The sequence below is a fragment of the Mesocricetus auratus genome, unplaced genomic scaffold (assembly GCF_017639785.1).
Source record: "Mesocricetus auratus isolate SY011 unplaced genomic scaffold, BCM_Maur_2.0 Super-Scaffold_100043, whole genome shotgun sequence".
In the NCBI taxonomy this organism is placed as follows: Eukaryota; Metazoa; Chordata; class Mammalia; order Rodentia; family Cricetidae; genus Mesocricetus; species Mesocricetus auratus.
Window position 1 is genome coordinate 3,552,858 of NW_024429220.1, and position 22,898 is coordinate 3,575,755.

General features: G+C 37.7%; 1 pseudogene; it reads right to left on the bottom strand.

Moving 5' to 3' along the window:
* LOC101833955 overlaps nucleotides 1–22,681 on the bottom strand; it is a 48,450-nt pseudogene extending 25,769 nt beyond the window's left edge.
* Between the last annotated feature and the right edge of the window lie 217 nt (nucleotides 22,682–22,898).

Genomic DNA, 22,898 nt, shown 5'->3' on the forward strand with positions numbered 1-22,898 from the left:
ACATGGATCCACATAGGAAGGGATAAAAGACAATATCTCCTGAGTAAATTGGGAGTTTGTTGGACAGAATGGAATGTGGAAGGGGAGGGAGGAAAAGGCAGGTGAGTGGGTAAAAATGTATAGCTCAATAAAAAATGGCAATAAACTGGATATCAATAGCAACAGAAACCAAAGAAAGATTACAAATTCATGGAAGAAGAACAACTGACTTCTGAATGAAAAAAATGCATGAACACAAAAACTAAGAAAGAAACTGAAGATTTTCTAGAATTTAGTGAAAATGAGACTTATGAGACACAATGAAGGTAATCAAAATGGCAATTTCATAACATAAAGTGCCTACAAAAAATGGAAAGATCTCATGATAGTAACTTAAGAGTATACCTAAAATTTCTGGATTAGGTAACCTACAGGAGAGGAGGTAACCTACAGGAGAGGAGGAAGAAGGAGTGTAAGAACCAGAGAGAGTCGTTGCATGACACCAAGAAAACAAAGACCTTACAAATCAATAGGTAAATACACATATAAACTCACAGAGAATGTGGCAGCTGATGGAGGATGTCCTTCTGTTTGATATGAATATGTTTCTGTTATTGGTTGATGAATAAAGTTGTTTTGGCCAATGGGCAGGCAGGATGTAGCCAGGCAGGTGGGGCTTCCAGACTAGGAGAATACTGGGACAAGGCTCAGAGAATGAGGTCATGAGAGAGACACCATGTAACTGCCAAGGAAAAAAGAGGCTAGGGCATCAGCAGTAAGCCAAAACTTTGTGAAGATACACAGATTAATAGACATGGGTTTATAATTAAAAGAGAGAGAGCCAATAAGAAGTCTGAGCAATTGGCCAATCAGTTTATAATTGATAGAAGCCTCTGTGTGTTTCTTTGGGACTAAATGGTTGCAGGAGCAGGTGGGACAGAAACTTTCTTCTATAGTCAGTAAGAACAGAGTCTGCATAGATCTGTACCTGGTAGGGGCCTAGAGCTGAAATGACAAGAGGAAACCTGCTTACATCCCTAACCCCAAAGTGATTTCAAAAGAAAACCACTTGAAAATTTAGTTTCCTCCAAAGGAATCTCTCTAGGGAAACAAACTACTCTTAAGGGCAGGCTGCACGCCCATCAGTAGATGCCCACTGTAAATGGACTCTTTGACATCTTTGTAGATTCCTTGTCTCACAATTTCCTGTCAGGGATTTTCATTAAAAAATCACGTTATTTAAATTTTTATTTTTTATTTCTTCTCTCTTTTTTTTCCTACACACCCTTTCCATATATATTATACATTCTACTTGATTGTTTTTCCAGGGACTGTGCAAATGTATGAGTATCCTACCCTGCAAGCCTGTTTGATTTCTAAGTAGAGACAGAAAAGTATGGATTCTGGATTGGATGAGAAATGGAGAGCAACTGGGACGAGAGGAAGGGGCCAAAATCAGTATATATTATATGGAAAAATCTATTTTCAATAAAAGGAAAAAATAATGTGAACTTCTTGATAGGCACCAACTCATGACTTAGACAAACTTATTTCAGATTGGGCAGAAGAAAATTTCAAACAGAAGAATGTATGAAAATAGGATACAATGGCAAATACTGGGAATTTGGCTATAACACACTTGTAAATTTTTACCTCCCTGAATTTAATTTTTTCTTTCAGTTACATTGCATTTCAAGAAATCACTTTGATAACTTTAAGGTTTTACAATCTTTTTGTGAGATTTGCTGTCTTGTGAGTTACAAACTTTACTTATGTAAGTGATTCCAAAGTATATTAAAGATATCTAGCACTTAAATATGTGTGTGTTTGCATGTAAATTCAAGTTTTGGTTGAAATTATAAACAAGTGTTTCTACTTTCTTAACTACATTACTGAAAATATAGTTTTTAGTATTTAATAGTTCTGAAACAAAATCTGCCTGGTGTCTGTTCTTTGTTTCCTCTTATTTCTCTCTGATCTCTTATGGAAAACTTTGCATGGGTATTGGATGAAGGGATAAGAAATTATAATTCCTATTGATGATTAACAGCGGCCAATAAATAAACTCTTTCTTTGTATTTATTCTTGATGCTTTAAATCTCTGGAGACCTATTCTGTTGCCAATTATAGTTGATAGCCCTCAGGCTGTAGCATGGACTCATGTGTCTGCTTGCCTAATAGGCTTGGACTCTCCCAGTGCTCTGGTGCTTAGACTTCAGTTTGTCTGTGATGTTCCGTGTGGATAATGCTTCTCATTTGTTCAGTGTCTCATTACTATCAACTGATATCCATTACTTTTCTTCAGTTTCTCTTTCCTTTTCTTCACTCCCATTTTATTTCTCCTCTTTGTTTTACATTTTTCCCTTCTTCTTTGCCTAACTCGTCTTCATTTCTATCTTACATTCATGGAGGTTCACAGTCCATTTCAGAAGGTATAAACAACCAGTCCAAGGAGGATTTGACTATAGAGTCTTTTGTTTACTTTTCTTCATCATTGTTTTCTAGTTTTGAAGATTTTGTTTTATGAGTACATTTTCCCTTTCTTTTAGCCTGGCCATAATACTAAATTAACTTTGTATACCTGCTTTCTTCTCAAACACTATAGCTCTAAATCATACCTGCATTATTTTGAAAACTTTTTATTTATTATGCTTAGCTTTTATAATTCTGCAGTTGAAGAGATTTGACCCACACTGTTGGAGTCAAAGTTTGGAAATCATTATTTGAGCTTGTGTTTACTAATTCTGTTTTACAGATTCTCTCATGAGACAGCGCTAGTACCAGCTGAACTGTAAATTCAGATCTCTATGAATGAGCCCCCTTGGTTTTCTGGCTATACCCAAATCTTATAGATATATATCATAAAGGTATGATCATAAAGCTATTTTCAATATACAGAATCTGCGTATGGAATACATTAAAACCTGTACTATTTGGCTGAGTTGTTATTCTTCATGCTTATTGTGAAATCTTTTTACTTATATGTGTGTGTTTCTAAAATGCTTTTATTTCTTGTGAATATGCCATAATTAGACATGATGGATGATCTAACTTGGAGAGTTAGGAGAGAAAATGTCTTGAGCGGTCAACTTAATAATGAAATTTCTAGGATGAGTCATTAAATTTAATGAATATTTTTTCTGTCTCCTTTTCACATTTTCTCTACTCCTGTAATAAATAATAGTCACAATAATACTTTAAAAGTGATATTGATGATTTTAGTGGTTGTATAATTTCATTCTTTCAGAGAACTATGTAATATCTCATCTGTAATCAGTTGTTTAAATTATGTTTTAAATTGATATTTGGTATTGTAAAAAGAAAATGTATTTTGAGATAATTTCATCCTAAAAATAAATCTGCTTTAATTAGGGATCTGATTTCTCATTCTCCTGCTCATTTAACTTAATGAATGTCATTAGCATGGGTGGTTGGTCATAATGGATAAGATATGAGTTGTGTTCTTTCTCCTGTGTTTTCTACTTTGGGAACACATAAAACCTTCCATATACGTGGGGCTTTTATATATTTTACTGTTCTCATTGTAGGATAATGATGATCAGATGAAAATTCCATTTATAGGCACTTTGACAAGAACATGGCCCAATAGTAATTTTTTATTTTCCATTTATTACATGTAGAAATTCAAAATATATTAGTGCCTTAGGGTATCTATTGCTGTCAAGAGACAACATGACCACAGCAACTCATATAAAGGAAATTATTTAATTAGGGCTGGCTTACTGTTCAGGGGTTTAGTCCATGTATTCCATCATCATTGTGGGAAAAATTGGCAGCATGTAGTCAGAAATGGCCCTAGAAAAGGAAGCATTCAGATCCAAAGACAGCAGGCAGAGAAGGACACTGAGCCCGGCTTGTGCATTTGAGACCTCAAAGTTTACTCCCTTAGTAACACACTTCCTCCTAGAGTGCTATTCTCTGTGGACCAAGCATTCAAACACTTGATTTTATGGGGGTCATTCCTATTCAAACCGCCACAATTACTAAATGTGGATGATAATGTTTTAATATGTGGGGTTTAAAAATATATAGCTACATGATAAATTATATTTATAACATATTCTAATTACAACATGTCATGTACTTTGTATCATAGCTAATGTGCCCCCCCACACATACACACACATGGATTTAAGGGTATACATATATTTTATACATATATTTGTAGATACCACATATTATAAATTCAAATTTGAATTCCTATTATTAGTTAAATGTGGTAAAGTTGCTTAAGGAAATAGAACTATCTTCTCAGAGCAAAGTTCTCTGATTCACCAGTAGAAAATGTTACAGTTAACTGATAATTAGACCATGGCATCATGCCAGTAGGAGAGGGTTAGAGAACTCTTTATGCATATCCATAATGAAAACGTGTAATTTTAAATGCCTTTCTTTAGTAAAACATCTGATTAACCAAACTTATTGATAAGATTTCAGACCTGACTATAGTAGCACAGGAATGACATATTTTTTTATCACATTTAAGACATGAAATTGAAGAACTTGAACTGTGTGCTTCATGTTAACTGTGGTTAAAGGTCACTGATATTTGTTTTACTGGAGCAAAAGAATTTCTTAAAAGACCATTCAGAATCCCACAAGTCATTAAAATTAGCACTTTTCTAATCTTTGGTAACACTAAGATACTACCAAGGATTGATAATCTCTGCCTATCACAAGTTAAGATGAAATTTAAAAAAAAAGAATCTCACTGTATATGGAAGTTTCTGTTCTGTCAAGTCCTGCAGTTACTCAGTGCCAGAAATCACATAGAGGCTTATTTTAATTCTAAACTCTTTGGACTATTGCTGAGACTTATTACAAACAAACTCTTACAACTTAAAATAACTCATAGTTCTTAACTATGTTTAGGTATGTTGCTTGATACATTTTCTCAGTAAGGCATTCTCATCTTGATTCTTCTGTATCTGACTGGCAACTGAGAATTATCTTAGTCTAGTAGCCCCAACTACATCTCCCACCTGACTACTGGGCAATCAGCATTGTATTAAACCAATAGGAATGACAAACTTTACAGTGGACAAGAGCATTGTCCCACATCATCTCATAAAATAAACAACTGCAAGATGCCACAAAGTGTTACTATTCGCAGTAAGGAATGGAATTTGGCCAAGTGCAGGGAGTGTTATCATCCTATCACAAGCAAGGGCAAGCAGGGATATGAGGAGATTGAGACCAGATTTGACTGGACAGTGGGACAATGTTTCAGAAAACAAACAAAGGACATGGAAACAAAGAATCAAGTACACAAAATCTAACACTATAATAAAATGTGATTATGGAACAAAAATGGAAAAAATTGAATGAACAGAAGGTAAATAAAAATAAAAAAGCAGAAAAACTGAAATACAAAAGCAAGAGAACACAGTTCAATTCACAAGCTAGGAGGGAAAAAAGCACATAGGAATAACTAACTAAGATTTATTGCAAAAATATGAGTAACGTGCAGGGATAGGAAAATAGAAAAAAAAGTAGTGTAAATAAAAATGGGAAACAGGGATGTTGTTTAGAGGTTTTATGCTGCATTAAGGCCAACAGGTCTTCATAAAACTGACAAAGCCAGATGCTGAAACACTTTCTGCCTCTATCCTCACTGTAACCACAACAGCCAGTTGTCATGTTACAAAACATATTCAGTTGGGAAGATATTAAAGTTTTGCTACCTGTCCTCAGAGTTTACTCAGTCCACTAGCAGACACCAGGGGGAGTCTGTCTACATAAGATAGCCAAACGGCAAGTGAAACCCACCCTGTGCCTCCTAGATGCAGCTGCACTGAGCATTATAAATAGCCGAATGACAGTCTAGAGCCTCAGAAGCTGGGCTCAGACATCAATTTTGCCACTTCCTGGGTGTCCTTTGAGGAACAGTGCTGTCCCCTTTTCTTCAGTATCAACTACATACAGGACAGAGTCTCTCTCATGAAGTTAGTACAGGGACTGAACGATCTGAGCCACAGAATAATGCTATCAAAGAATTCTTTGGTTGTTGAGGGAATATGTTAGAATTATATGTGCATTTTGAAGCGTTTTTTTCATGCATTCATTTCATTTCTAGTGAGCACCTGCTAATTCGTGTACTTCAGATTATGTTGTAGAAAAAAGTCAGACATATAGATTTTCTTGTAAAAAATATTCTCATAGATGTGCTATGACAAAAACATCCTGGGTATAATAGTGTTGATAATAGCATATTGGATGGAGTCTGTCCTAAATTATTTTAAAATATTTGTTGGTTTACTTTAAATTGTTAACATATATATGGGGTGAGTGGGTGGGCATTGGTATAATCCATCATTGTGTATGTGGAGATGAGTGTACAACTCCCGAGAGTAGCTTCTCTCCTATGTGGGTCCTGGGGATAGATTCATATCATTAAGCTTAGGGACAAATGCCTTTACTCAGTGAACCATCTGTCCAGGTCACATTTTAAACTATTGAAACAAATTGTAGCTGGGGACTGAGTCTTTGTGTCTGTCATATATTCCTTTGTTGAAATTCTAACCTCCAGTGTGGCTATATTTAGAATAAGTAATTGAAGTTAAATAACTGGTGTAGGGAACTCATCCAGCTAAATTAGTTGTGCCTAATGTCTGCTCCCTGTGTCTCTCTACTTCTGCTTCCCCGTTTCTCTCCAGTTCCTCCTCTACCTCTCCTCTACTCATTCTTCCATTCTTCCCCTTTCCCTTCCCTTCTACCCTTCCCTCTGTATGCTTGGAGGATAAGCTATGGAGGATGCAAACTTCCCTAAGTCTGGCAGACAGCCATCGTCAGAAATTGAGCTATGCCTAACCATGGATCTTGGACTTGCTAGACCTCAGAGATATAAGACAATAAATGTCTCTTACACATCATTCAATCTTGGCATTTTATAATGCCAGCCTGGAGATTCTAAGGAAATTGCAAATTCTGTAAAGTCCTATCCATTTGCTCATTTCATAGATTGAAATAGTGACCATCATATATGATGCTCACATGGTCCTAAGAAGTCATCTTTCCTATAATTTATTATATATTTCAAATTTATTAGGCACTTATTAATATATACATTCCTTTGTTATAAAAATAGGCATTAATGTATTTGGTAAATTAGAATTATTCCTATTAACCAGCTGGCTTTGGTGCTTCAGTTCAGTTTAGCTAGAAACAATCTCATTGATGCTAAACCCATTATAGACATTTAATTCATATTTGATTTCAATTTTTCAGCCAATAACTTGTGTTAGACAGTGACATGCCTGAATAAATTAATTAAAGTGTTTTCTCCATTTTTTGTGACAACCCACTAAAACAGTTCAAATGCCATGTCATCTCCACCATCTTCAAATTTATTAGATACATTCTCTCCCAATTTCTATTGTAATTTTACCTGTTTATGTTCTCATTATTAGGATTGTGTGTTAGATTATACAAATTATAACCAGATAATCTTTCTTCATCTTTATTTCATAATGTTACTGAAAAACAGGTGTTTTGTGTTAATCCCATACTTACTACATTTGCCTGACCCTTTGAAGTGCATTGAAACCAAGATTCACCATCTGTTTCATGATTATGGTCTCATCACTCTCTAAACTCATTTATTCATTAACACGGCTGAACTCTTCCAAAATCATTTATTGTTTCACCTATAATTTCCATGCATTTATAAAATCAGCACTCCATCTCTGATCTATATTCATATCATGCATATTTTCCCTTTAATGTATATTTATGAATCTTACACCTACCTACTTAAACATCTATAGGCAGGGTTTATGCCTTTCTTATTAATTTTTAACATTTAGACATTACTCAGCTCATTTTTGATAATGTATATTAAATTAATAATGTAAAATAAATACTGTGGAAAACTGATATCAATATCTGATCACACAATTATTCCATTAACCGTTTATTTCTTTTAACTTGTTTGATATTAATTAATTACAAAAGCGTGGTTTAGTGGCTTCAGTGTGATGCCCCCATAGTGACACATTTGAATACTTCATCCCATTTGGTGGAGCTGTTTCGGTAAAGTTTGAGGTGTGGCCTTCCCAGAGGAAATACGTCATTGGGTGTGGGTTTTGAGATTTTAAAGATTTCTGCCATTCCCAGTTTGTTCTCCCTGTTTTTTGTTTTTTGTTTCTTTGGTTGTTCTGGGGGTTTAAGATGTGAGCTCTGAGCTTGCTCATACCTGCTTACTGGCATATTTAACTGCCATGATGGTGATAGATTCTTATCCCTCTAACATCACAGTCCAAGGGCAACCTTTCCTTCTATAAATTACCTTGATCAGGGCATTTTATTATAGCAATAGAAAACTACATGAGCACAAAGGGTATGGGTAACAAGCCCACAAATATCACCATTCTTATGAAGGTGTTTAATTACATTTAATTACATATCTATCCAAGATAGACATTATAGGAAATGAGTATTTTTCAGGTCCAGTTTCCTGGCAATTGTCAGACTATTTCCTCCAAACACAGTCATTTTAGAGAAAAAGTAGCAATTAAGAAAGCATATGGATACTGAATACTATCTTCTATAGGACTTTCATCCTGTGACAAGCTCACCAGAAAAAATCTGAAAGTATAAACAACAGGGATTTAATAGCAAATGATTAGAAAAGGAGACAATAAAAGAGCTGAGATCCCAAGCGGAAGTCTGAACATGAAGTTAAGAAATGGAGACCCCACGCCGGGTGGTGGTGGCGCATGCCATTAATCCCAGCACTCAGGAAGCAGAGGCAGGCGGATCTCTGTGAGTTCGAGGCCAGGCTGGACCGACAGCCTCCAAAACAATACAGAGAAACCCTGTTTCGTAAAACAAAAAAAAAAAAAAATGGAGACCCCTACCTTTTCCAAAACTGAGAGACAAAGCAAGGAGACAGAATGAATGAACTTCAAGAATTAGTATCATATGTGTAAATCTGGATCATGATGGAAGTTTCGGAGGAACATAGAAGTCTAGAAGGATAATGATTTCAAGACTAAATAAATGTACCAGGGGTATATATTATACTTTAAATCTAAAATAAAGCTTATCCCACAGAATTTTGTGTTAAACACTTGGTTCCTCGATAGTAGCACTAGTACTGGAGTTGAGGAAAATTCTAGGAGAGGCTTGTGTAAGGATGTAGATTATTGGAGAGTAGGTTATGGGGATCTGTATCTTGACTTGGTTACTTACATTATGGCTCACTCTGTTTCCTCCCTCCACCACATTGTAGGCAGCACTGTTTCATTACAACTCCCTGACATCTGAACCTATGTAAGACAGGTTTTCTCACCACTTGAGACAGAAAATCTGTAGGTGGCCCATAATAAGGACAATGTGTCAACCTGTGAGGGCAAGACCTAAGTTGCTGCTGGAAACCCAAGATGTGGAGATGCCAAAACTGTGCAGCATCTGCAAAAGGAGTTTAAATAAAATGACCATCATCATATTGCCATGCTCCATGGATATCTGATACAGAAAACTACAACAGTTAGTGTTCTCCTTGCTTCATTCAGTCTTTATTATGTCCAATTTTGTTACTCCATCCTTTCCTCTGGGTCAGTATTTCTCACTCTGTTCACAATGTAGTGTAAGTTTATGACTTATTTTGATTATAGAGACATTCAAAGTGAAGAGTTTACTGTGAATCTCAGAAAAGACTTGGATGTGAACTTTTGAACAACATTGGAACTGTTAAGACAATGAAAGACCTTGGAGATTTGTTAAAATTCATTTTGTGTTAATTATGTCCAGGTTGAATGCTATGGTTTGAATATGAGTTTTCACTCGTAGGATCATATGTTGATTGGGTAGACTAAAGAGAAGCCCCTTGTAACCCCTGTACTTGAAAGGCTGAGACAAAATGATTGCCATTGTTTGTGAAAAGCTAGCCTTGGATACACAGCAGGACCCTCTCTGAGAGAACAGAAAGCAGCAACAATAAGAAAACAAGGAAAAAGAAGAATCCTGAAAGGGTTAGTCTTCTGCAGGCAGACCCCTGGCCTTGCCTGCTGCAGTTTCTACTCTTTCCTACCTATAGTAATTGTATCTAGTCCAAACTGATACATCTTTTCTCATTTGAATCTAACACACTTCACGCTTACTCTGTTTCTCATGTTATCTTGTATATGGTGCTCCTTTTCTGAAGTGAAAAATTCAGCATTGGCTGTCAGGCCTCTTCATCAGTCATCCATGAAAACATGGTTCACTTTTAAAAGTGTACCAGGAATGACAAGTAAAAAGATGCTTGTTAGCAAAACTTGAATAGAATTTATTTGATGTCTTCCCTCAGCTAGGCACATTTAATTTAAAATTTAGGAGTAATAAAATTGGAATTCTTTTTTAACTCATATATCTTGATCATGAAGATGAAGTTTAGAAGATTGCATGCCCATGCTTGTAGTACTGGAAGGAAACCATGCTATAAATGCTAGTCTATATTTTTTTCCTTACTGAGTAGCACTATGAAAGGATGTCTTGTGAGGCTGGTGTTGCTATTGACAGTGTGAAAAAGAAGCTCCTAGGTGATACCAGTGACATTGCTGCCCAGAATATTTTCTGAGTACTCATGTAATTATCAGTAGCTCCAAATCAGTTGATTCAAACCCATAAGGCAAAGTGGAGTTTGTCACTTGCACATGCTGCTATGACCTGTTCAATATAAATTAATTTAATCAAAAGATTTAACATGGGGCTCCAACATGCAAACCAGGTTTTGCAGCAGCTATACTGGAGGCTGCAGGATGGGAAAATTAATGGCAGGTAGATAACAGTAGAGTTACTCATGTGAGTAGAACTTTCCCTCAGTCTCAGCTTCCTGCACGTTCAGCCATGGAGAAATAAATGATGCCCCATTTCTCAAATTGTACTAGCCTATCTTTTATTATGAAAAATCTATCTCGTTTTGAAAATACTGAATTTGAGGGCCAAGAACTTTAAGCTACATGTTTTTTGTTGTGTAACTAATTACCGGCAGAGCTGGAACCAATGTCTAAGATGTCTGTTTTGTGCACACTGTGTTGATTATAATTCCTTGTTTATTTAAGACTGAACAAAACAGAAACATTTGTGAACTGTCAAGGAGCAATCCCTGGAATAAGTTGTTTTGGCATAATTCTGCATACTGGAGCTGACTGTAGATTTTGAGAAAGCATTAACTTGTGGTCATAAGGCTTCTGAACATCTTGTAGTCAGTTTGTTTTCAATGCACAAACACCCACGAACCATGTTTCTTGTTCAGTGACTTGTTTTCTTACTGAATAATGACTATAAAATCAAAGACAGTAAATTTGACTAGAATCAAATCATGCCAGCCACTATTATGTAAGCTATGATATTTATCCAGAATTCTGTTTATGAATTACAGTCATATTAAGTATTCTTCTACTTAGGGGCAAATCACAGTATTCACAGAGTGAAGTAACTTCATAGGGTGAAAACTAGAAACACTGTTTCTTTTAAGGAAAGATTTCAGAAAGCAATTAAACTTGATGCTAAGACAGATAGTTTAATTAGAATTGTTGAAGGAAAACCACAGATGCAAGGGACAATGGAAATATCAAAAAATTTCTTCCATCTTCCTTTACTTCATCATACACCATCTACGAGACTATGTTGCAACATTTAAACTTGAGACACTTGTCTTGAATGTATTCCTTAAATACAGAGTCCAATGAAAATAAAGGAGAGAGGGTTTTTGTTGAAAAATAGTTTTTCTTCCACTTTTTGTAACACTGAAACATTTTAAAGACAATTATATTTAAACAAATTAATACAAAATGTGTATACTTATTGGCATTTTGCAGTGTCACTCCTATTTAGATATGTCCTGCTGTCTTTAGACAGAGTTATATTGATTATCTGTTGAGAATGTGAAAAGGGAAAGAAAAGAAGAAAATAATGTTTTGATAAAATATTTAACTGGAAGAAAAAATTCACTGTCCTGTTAACATATTGTGAAATACAAGAAAGAAACGAGTTATAATCCTGAACAACATTTCTCTAACCCAGGAAAATGTTCTCCTAATATGGTACCAGCTAAATTGTGGGAGTTGCAAGTTTTGCTTCTTGTGTGGGAACTGGGGTCGAAAATTCCATCCAGAGAACTCCAATGATAGTGGATTACCCTGTCCAGCGGGACAATCAACATGGGCCTGGGGGCATCTAGGAGAGAGAGAGGGGACAAGAGAGATGAGAAACAGACACCAAGACAGTATTCTGATCAAGGTGACAACCTTTCCTCATCCCAAAGGGATTTATAGGGAAGTGAGGGGGGAAGGGAATGGGAGTGTGTTGCAGTTGCAAGGAAGCCAACAGGGTAAGAGGTCAGTGGGAGGAGTAGAACGTCCTGTGTTGCCCGGTGGCCTAACCGCAGGGTCCAATCCTGTCTTTTACAATCTATAGTCTATTGCACAAGCCTATCCTACGGACTTGGTAGTTTTTCTTTAAGCTAATCTTTAACTGACAGATAAGGCACAGGCCTGTTTCTTGGAATTTGCTTCTTGTCTGGAGTCATGTCTTCTCTATGAGGGCGTGATGATGCTAGAGCTGGAGTGTGACGGAAGTCCCTGACAGCAGAATGTGATCCAAAATGTAAATTGCAGGATGGAGAGATGGTTCAGTAATTAGGAGCAGTGGCTGCTCCTCCAGAAGTCCTGAGTTCAATTCCTAGCATTTGCATGGCGGTTTACAACCATCTATAATGATCTGCTGCTATCTTTGGCCTGCACGCATAACATACAGACAAAATCTTTTTAAAATGTGAATTGTAACACATCTCACATATTAATTAAAAACAGTTTAACAGAAAAATTCCAATCTAGGTGTATAACATGACCCAAATGCATACAATATTTTATTATGTAAAGAATTCTCAGTAGTCTTACTTCTGAGAGCTATTTCTGGGCATCACTTATTCATTGTGGATAAAGTTAGTGCGTTAAACAGAAGAGGAAACCATTCTCCATCTCCAGTGGATACACTATTCCATCCAGGCTAACGGACAGTCAATGCCACAGGAATTCACTCAGTTTCAATGTATTTCTTTTACTATTTGTTATACAGCAGTATTCTTTTTTTGGTGCTTTTTTTTTTGTTTTGTTTTGCTTTGCTTTGTTTTTCTTTTTGTTCCAGACAGGGTTTCTCTGAAGGTTTGGATACTGTCCTGGAACTCTCTTTGAAGACCAAGCTGGCCTTGAACTCACAGAGATCTGCCTGCCTCTGCCTCCTGAGTGCTGGAATTAAAGGTGTGCACCACCACCGCCAGGCTATAGTAGTATTCTATAGCACGAATGAAGTCTACATTTAGCTATTTGTTACTCCAATAGCTAATATAAAAGCAGCAGCTTATGGGTAGCTATGGTACTAGTTAAATGAAATTATGTTTTGAATTCACTACTGTAGATGTTTATTATTGTGAATTCTGTCTTTTATATTAGTCCATGGCTTTTTTGTTAACTCGATTTTTGATGCAGAGGATTATAAGTGATAGCAGCTAATTTTAAAGGAGTCATTTGTACCAGGTTCAGGGGCCATTCCTGAAAGGGAGGTGGGATGAATTTAAGAGCCTGAAGATAGAGTGAAAGGCAGAGAAAATTCTTTCTAGAGAATGCTACAACCATTGCAATCTTAAGCAACTGCAGTTAATGGCCCTGGGTCTGCACAACACTGGCCCTAACAACTATCAGTCAAGAAAAAGGAAGGGAATGGCAGAGTTGTACCTTTTGCCTCTGAATTGCTCAGCTATTGGGGCATTAGCAAAGATTGAAAGTGAAGCAAAAGTAGGTGTGCTCTAATTATCATTTTGGTCCTCATTTCCTCTTTTCTCCTATGTCTTCTTCCCCTCCTTTCTTCTGCTTTGCTTCCTATTATTTCTATTCAATGTTAGTAGGGGGAGGAGGAGGAGGAGGAGCAGCAGCAGCAGCAGCATTATTATTGTTATTAGTATTAATAGTAAAATGAGCATCTATTTAAAATATGTAGCTTCATATATTAGTCACTTATTGTTTTAATGAATAGTGGCTCTTAGTAAATTCACTGAGTAATGCAGTAAAAGAAGATAATATACTTCTAGCTCTGTCTTAGTTACTGTTCTATTCCTATGAAGACATACCATAACCAAGGCAACTCTTAGAGAAAGGATTTAACTGGGTGCTTAGTTATAGTTTTAGGGGTTATCCCATACATATCAGGGAAGGAAGTAGACAAGCATGACACTGGAACAGTAGCTGCCAGTCTTATGTGCTGATCCAAAAGCAGCAGCCAGAAACACACACACACACACATATTCACCCACGCATGCATGTACACACACACCCACACACAGAGAGACAGAGAGAGAGAGAGAGAGAGAGAGAGAGAGAGAGAGAGAGAGAGAGAGAGAGAGAGAGAGAGAGAGAGAGAGAGAGAGAGAGAGAGAGACTGGACCTGCCCTCGACTTTTGAAACCTCAAAGCCCACCCCCAGTGACACACCACACTATCTCCAATAAGGTCACACCTCTTAATCCTCCCCAAACAGTTCCCCTAACTTAGGATCAAGCATTCTTCTTCAAACTACTACAAATGTTATTATAAAATTATATAATTAATTACATATTTTCTTGACCCCTCTGAAGTTTATAATTCAAATACCATTTTGTAGAAATATTTTGGGCCAAGATACAATATTTTGTTTATGATGGAGGAAACTACCTACAAGTTATCTAAATCTAACAAGCTGTTAAAATTGTGTATGTATACATCTCACTCATTTATAACACTTTGTAATGTCTTAAAAATTAAGCACAGGACTTTTGAAGATCTAGGCAATAAAATAAATTGAAATTTCATAAGCAAGATGGTTTTATGCATCAAGAGGTTAAGAATTCTCAAGCCAGTACAAATTTTACTTTTTTTTGTTATTTCTTGTAAATTATCTAACTCTGTTTCAAATGGACCATGCTGTTTGCCCTTTTAAATTCGTGATGGATGCTGTACAATTAACATTATCATGACAACTGAAATGTGGAAGCAATGGGTCTATACAGTAATTGCAATAAAATAACCCTGGCATTTCTCAAACATGTACATAGAAAATATGTTATCTGAGCATCTTATCTTTTCCTTAAACTTTACTTACGTTTGTTTGTACTACTAAACAAATTTCTTTACTGTATTCAAGACTAACATAATTATGTTTTTCAAGATACATTTTTCTCTTTCTTTCTCTACAAGAATCAGTATGATCACTCAAGTAAATAAATAAATTCAACAAAGAGCTGACTATTAACTCTACTTGACTACTGCTACTTTTTGACATATATTTGAATGGTATCTCATATGTTTATGCGTATGTATATGCGTGTCTATGTGTGCATGTGTGTGATACATATGTGAGTCTGTGTCCTTGTGTTTGGGCTTGTGTGCATGCATGTTCTTAAAGTTACTGTTCTTTTCTTTGTCCATTTGACAGGGATTCTAGCTAAATCTGGAGCTCAGGTCAGTGTTAGTATCACTAGCCATTTTGTTTGGAAATCCCATCTCTGATTCCACAGTGCTTTTATGTGGATTGTTGGACACTGAATTCAACTTATCATGCTTATATAACAAGAAATTTATGTACACATTCACCCCCTGACTGGTGTTACCATTAAAGGTTAATGCTTTATTGGATCCAAAGAACAAACAATGGTTATTAATGCTATTAAATTAAAATATTAAATTAAAAATTAAATATTAGTTATTTATCTGAGCTTTGTTATGTTTGGGAAATAGTTTCAAATCAAATCTTGTTGCATGCCCACCTGTTTCTGTAAGTGCATGCGTTTTTTATTTGTCTTCTAGGACATCATGAGACCTTTTCATTTCAGCTGTTTTTTTATGTAAGCATTTACTTGAGTTTTGTTCCTTTCTCTGAGACATCTAAAGTTATCTCTACCATCATTAGAATTTAAGAGACTTGAGTTACTGGAGATTGTTTTCATTCTTTCTAAACAATCCATGAGATTTTGTTCAATACTATAGATGTTCACATTTATTTGGGCTACTAAGCAATAATTCAAATGTAATGTCATCACTGTTTTCATTGTCTAATCAGATTGAATGACGTAAATTATAGTATCATTATACGACACATTATAACTGAGAGGAAAAAGAATGTGACCCAAGCCTTGGAAGATAGCAATAATAAAATTTATCAAGGAAAAGTTTCCAGAGTCCCTTTTATATCTCTGCTATTTCTCACTATAAAGCAGATAAATTTGGTTGCTTAAACACAATCTGCTAACATATTCTCTATATATGTAGTATGATTGCCTTTATTGTGATTTTTAAATAATGTTGAAATGGATTTTGATAAAAAGAATTGTGCAAATAAGCCATTATAGTATTATTATAGTTTGTATTCTGCTTACCTTAAAATTAAGCAGGACACATTAAATCTAAAAGAAGTAGAAGAGTCAAATTAAATATATTTCTACAGGGAATGCTCATTTTTATTTAGAATAATAAAATTTTTTCTTTTGTTCAACAATTAACAGTAAGTTGCTCTTTACAACATTATGCCATGGAAATTTCGCTTAAAAATAAAGTCTTTCCATATACAAAATGAAGGCAAATTCACAAAACTCAGTCATTCTAAGAAGTTAACCTTTGCATGTCTCAATGACAATTCTGGTTGTCATGCACCCAATGATATATTCTAGATATTCCTTCAATTTTTGTGAAAAATATCAAGATAGGAGCTTGTATCACTATAGCTAATTTCAAATAACTTTTAAAATAATTAATTAAATGTTAGACAAATATTCAGATTTGGGCAATGACAAAAGTCACCTACATAGCACTGTGCAGAGTGTTCTATTTTACAGCCTGCTCTAAGCTGCAAGGCTTTGGAGTATTGCTGTAGAACTTCTAATCAATAATTTCACTCTCTCCCATCTTAACAAGTGCTTTCAAAGCTACCAAAAGGAGAGACAAAACCTTCAAGAGGCAAAACACATGAGATTAATGGAAAAAAGGATATGGAGAACATTATGACAGGTGAGGTAATAGCACGGGCAGTCTATGTTAAGCAAAATTTTGTTCACTACTAAGTATTTACCATTTTGCTGGTTGAATATCTCTGGTGGGATACATGAGGGGGAAGTGACCCTGTTTAAGACATCCTGTCTCATTCTTTGTATCTTGCTATAAATTTTTTACTGACTCTCCACCCCAGTAAACACTTAATACTCAGACTTTCAGTGTCCATTGTTAAAATAAGGGGGAAACTGGCCTTGGGCCACATTTGTAAATCACTTTCAAGTACACCATCCATCAAATCTTATCCAAATGCCAGTGTGCAGCTGGGTATTACAGATGTTCATAAGAGTCACTCTTTGTCCCATGCAAACAGATTTAGGGGACAAAATGCAGAACAAAGAGAAAAAAGAAGAAATGGGTTTTATATTGGGAATAAGAACTGGATTTCTATGTTATTTACAATTTGATTAGCTTGTGTATATCAAAGCTCAATCACAGTACTATTTTAGGATATCTCCATTTCATTGCTTTTTCATTTCTTCTAAGAACCGATGTGACTAGTCACAGGGAAGCTGTTACTTTGAAGCCACTCCCCAGCACAGCTATACCACCTTTAAATTGTGTGTGGCTTTTGCTCTACTGGATTTGAATATTTGAAGTTACCGTAGTTCATATTTTCATCAGTATATTCATTATTATGAATAAATTAGAAAAATTAGACAAAAGTATAGACAATTATAACCCTATAACCCTGTAAGCATGGTTAGAAAATGATCTGGAAAGCCCAGCATTGGTGGCACACGCCTTTAATCCCAGCACTTGGGAGGCAGAGGCAGGCGGATTTCTGTGAGTTCGAGGCCAGACTGGTCTAAAGCGCGAGTTCCAGGACAGCCTCCAGAACAATACAGAGAAACCCTGTCTCGAAAAACCAAAAAAAAAAGAAAAAAAAAGAAAATGAGCTGGAGTTGAACATTTGAAAGCTTGACCTACAGCACTGAATTTCACACTGTCACCGCAGTGGCGTTAAAGGAACAATTTCCAGATTAAGAGATGTGGTAGGAATGGGGACTCTGGTATAGAAGAAAAGGTTTAATGGAGAGATACTTTGTTTTAAACTGAGTCATTTTTTTAAATTTAATTAGAAACAAGCTTGTTTCACATGTCAATCCCAGGGCCATCTTCCTCCCCTCCTCCCCCACAACCCCACCAGGCCCTCCAGCCCCCCACCCAAACCCCATTTCATTTCCCAGGGAGAGTGGAGCCCAGAGGGTGGGGCCTTCCATGGGGGCACATCTCCAGAGTCTGTCATTTCATCCAGGTCAGGACCTAGGCCCTCCCACAAGAGCTCAGGGTGAGAGTGCATCTCTCATTGTGGGATGGGCACCCAAAGTCCATTTGTATGCCAGAGATAAATACTGATCTACTACTCAAGACCCAATAGATTGCCTAGGTCTCCTCACTGACACCCATGTTCATGGAGTCTGGATCAGTCCCATGCTGGGTTCTCAGCCATCAGTCTGGGGTCCAAGAGTTCCCCCTTGTTCATGTCAGCTGTTTTGGTGGGTTAAACCAGCCCAGTCTTGACCCCTTTGTTCATCAGTCCTCCCTTCCTGTCACTGGATTCCAGGAGTTCAGTTCAGTGTTTAGCTGTGGGTGTCTGCCTCTTCTTCCGTCAGTCACTGGATGAAGGTTCTGTTTCCCAGACTCCCTAGCAGTGGGATTGTATGCTGGCACTCCCCTGATCCATGTCTAAAATTCATATTTGAGTGAGTACATACCATGTTTGTCTTTTTGTGACCGGGTTATCTCACTTAGGATGGTTTCTTCTAGTGCCATCCATTTGCCTGCAAATTTCAAGATTCCATTGTTTTTTTTTTCTGCTGAATAGTATGGAGAGATACCTTCAGAAGACACTATTCTACTTGCCTGCCATTTTTGTTCCCCTGTTTATTTTCTTATCTGCACAACTCATGAATGTACAGAGTCTGAACACTTTGTACATAGTGCCAGCTGAGTTCAGACACTGTAGAAAATGAAAACAGAAATTGAAAGAAAAAATGCGTAGTTTCTCATGTGTTTAAAATTACTGATCTTCACTCTTAGTGTAATACACTTGGTGATAGGATTTATAGGTAATACAAATGCAGCAATACATTCTTACTTTATTAAAAATTTAGTTTTTCTTTGAAGTAGAAATTCAGGAGACACTAACTTGTACCCACTTGAGTTTGTTGAAATTCCACACTTACTTTTTAAGTTATTTTTTCATATTTTACCTGTAAAAAGGCAGCAGTGTTGCTAAACATTTTTTAATTTCCCAATGAGTACAAAAGCCAGTAATCTGAAAGGCAGATTCCCAGCCAGAAGCTGACTCTAAACACACCAGGTACATTGGCACAAGTAGAGCTCAGGTGTATCTGACGTCCCTGCCAACATGGCAGAGTTGCTCAGGGTGGCAGTGAGAGCCAATAGTCACAACAGAGCCATGGAGTACCCTGGGAATTCATAGCAGCAGGCACAGTTTCAGATGCACAGTCAATGGTCATGCCAGGCCGCTGTGTGCTGGGAATGGCAAGAAAGGAAGCCAATGGTCAGTGGTCTGTTAATGCTCATCTTTCTGCAATTTCTTTGTCTTCTTCATAAACATTAGCCAGCTTTAGAGAACTAAATGTGGAAGCAGAAGGGTTGTGAATAAACTGTCTACAAATGATAGAGGGACACTGAGCAGCAATGGGTCCCAGATTCAGGAGAACTGAAAATTGTTATTGCTCACCAAGAGTCTGCGCTATTCACGGGCAGTTTTTGTAGCACCAAGCATATCCAGCATTATAGTTCTCTCCTTATGTCATGTTATTGCTGCTTTATTGGGAAAATAAACTCTTATGTGATAATACAGTTTATCTTTCACTATCTATACTAGCTATAATACAAAATTTGTATTTTGTAGTTGTGAAAATTAGAGATTTACAAAGGAATGTTCTATGGCTTTACACTTTTTAAATTAATTTTTATTTAAATTAAAAACAATCTTATTTTACATACCAATTCTAGTTCCCTCTTCCTCCCATCCTCCCTTTCCCCCCACCAATGCCCCATCCCACCCACAATCCAGTCACCAGGGAGGGTGAGGCCTCCCATGGGTGATCATCAAAGTCTGTCACATCATTTGGAGCAGGACCTAGGCCTCTTCCGTGTATCTAGGCTGAGACAGTATCCCTCCATGGGAAATGGGTTCCCAAAACTCATTCGTGCATTAGGGATAAATACCAGTTTCGTTTCCAGAGCACCTCAGACTGCCTAGGTCTTCCAGCTGACACCCATGTTCATGGGGCCTGGTTTGCTCTTACACAGGTTCCCCAGCTGTCACACTGGCGTCTTGTGAGCTCCCATTTGCTCAGGTCAGCTGTTTCTGTGGGTTTCCCCTTTGCTCATCACTCGCCCCTCTCTACAACTGGTTTCCAGAAGTTTTATTCAGTGCTCTGTTTCTGTTTCCATCAGCTACCAGACAAAGGCTCTATGATGGCATATGAGGTAGTCACTGATCTCATTATATGGGAAGGGCTTTTAAGGTAGCCTCTCCACCATTGATTGGATTCTTAGTAGGAGTTATCCATGTGGATCCCTGGAGATTTACCTGGTGCCAGATTTCTTATTAAATCCATAATGGCTGCCTCTATTAAGATATCTCTTTTCTTGTTCTGCTTCACAGTTCTCCCCCCAACTTGACCTTCCTGATCCCTCATGTTCTCCTCCCCCTCCTTCTTCCCTCCTCTTACTCTACCTCCCTCCTCCCATGCTCCCAATTTGCTCAGGACATCTTGTCCATTTCCCCTTCTTAGGGGTCCATGTCTGTCTGTCTTAGGGTACTCCTTGTTTCCTAGTTTCTCTGGCGTTGTGGATGGTAGGCTGGTTATCCTTTCCTCTGTGTCTAATATCCATTTGTAAGTGAGTACATCCATGTTTTTTTTCCTATGTCTGGGTTACCTCACATGGGATGGTTTCTTCCAGTTCTTTCCATTTGCCCGGGAACTTCAAGATTTTACTGGTTTTTTTTCTGCTAAGTAGTACTCCATTGTTCAAATGTACCACATCTTCTTTATCCATTCCTCTGTTGAGAGGTATCTAGAGGTATCCTCCCGAGCACAAACTGTCATTGGTGACTTGATTTTGATTCTGACAGGTGTAAGATGGTATCTCAGATTTGTTTTGATTTGTGTTTCTCTGTTGGCTAAGGATTTTGAGCAGTTCTTAATATTTAAATTTGCATTTCTCCCCTCTGCAATGAAATTTCATTAGTTCACTCACAGTGCTTATATGATTCTGTATATTATGATAATAAGATCGAAGGCCATTACACCATGATGATGTTTGAGCCTGGATTGCAGCATAGGGCCATGTTTGGTTTCATGGAACTACTGAGCCAATGTGGGTGCTGACATCCAGTGCTCCTGTTACCATCAAAGTCTGTCCAAATACTCAGTCAGGGTCTGGCCTACACTTGAGGTGAGGTATGAGTCTGAGGAAGGGTCATTGTGCAGCCATGGGGCACACTGATCTGAGCAGCCTGCACTACCACCTATGGTCATGGTGACATATAAGCCCAGACTGCTGCCGAGGACCATGGTCCTACCACAGTCAGGGTATGTGTCAGTATGCATGGCTTCTGATAACATTGAAGGCCACATTGATGCCAGGGCCATGTTGGTGTCTAAGGACTGTGTCACCACTGGGGTCATGCTGATCTGTGTGGCCTGCATTTTCACCTAGGACCATGATGTTGACTGGGTCAGGGATTATCTGGAGTGTGGCCCTACAGCAGTCACAGTCTGAGTTGATGTCTATGACTCCTACTACCATTGAAGGCTATGAGGATGCCAGGGTCCATAACCTGGGCCATGGTGGTGTCTGTGGGCCATACTGCTATGGGTCCTTGATGATCTGAGTAGCCTGCCCTGCCACCTGCAGCCATGATAGCAACCAAGCCTGGGCTGCTTCCAAGGACTATGTCTAGGTGTTGTGAGATAATCTCTTTGTACACTAGAAAGATGTCTCTCTGTCTTAGGCACCTTATGACTGGTTTAATAAAGAGTGGAATGACCAATACTTAAACAGGAGAGAATAGGCAGTATTTCCAGGGAAGAGAGAGTTACTAGGAAAAAGAGGAACAGGGAGATGCCAGCACAATTGGGAACAAGTAAGACATGCAGAATAGGAGAGAGATAAAAGTCACGTGTCAGAACATAGATTAACACAAACAAGTTAATTTGAGTTATAAGACTAGTTGGGTCAAACTTTCTTAATTAATAACAAGTCTCTGTGTCATTATTTGGGGTCTGGCAGTCCAAGAAACTATGACAAGAAAGTTTCCTATATTAGGGTCTGTGGTCCTATGACATTCTGTGTCTGGGTTAATGTCCATGGCCCATGGTACCACCAAAAGCCACCTGAATCCATCATATATGTGGTCATTTGGTGTCTGAGGGTCATGTTACCACTGATGCTATGCTGATCTGGTTGGCCTCCACTGCCACACAGGGCCATGCTGTCATCCATACACAGCCTGTTGACTAGAGCCATGTTTGGGTCTGTGGTCCTATAGCAGCCAAAGTCTGGGTTGATGTCCGTGGATCCTTTTACCACTGAGGGCTGTGATGATGCCAGGGGTCCACTTCCTGAGATCATGTTGGTGAAGCAGTGCCTTGCTGCCACAGGGGCATGCTATTTTGAGTGGCCTATGCTGCCACCAGGGCCATGGTGATGTCTAAGGTCAGGCACTGTTGAGGGCCATATTGGGGTCTATAGAGAGCTGCGAAGTGCCGCACCCTTAAGATGGTGCTGGCTTCTGCCTTCTGCTAGCCTGGTAGCAAGTGCTCTCTGTGATAAACAACTCCTTAAGAGC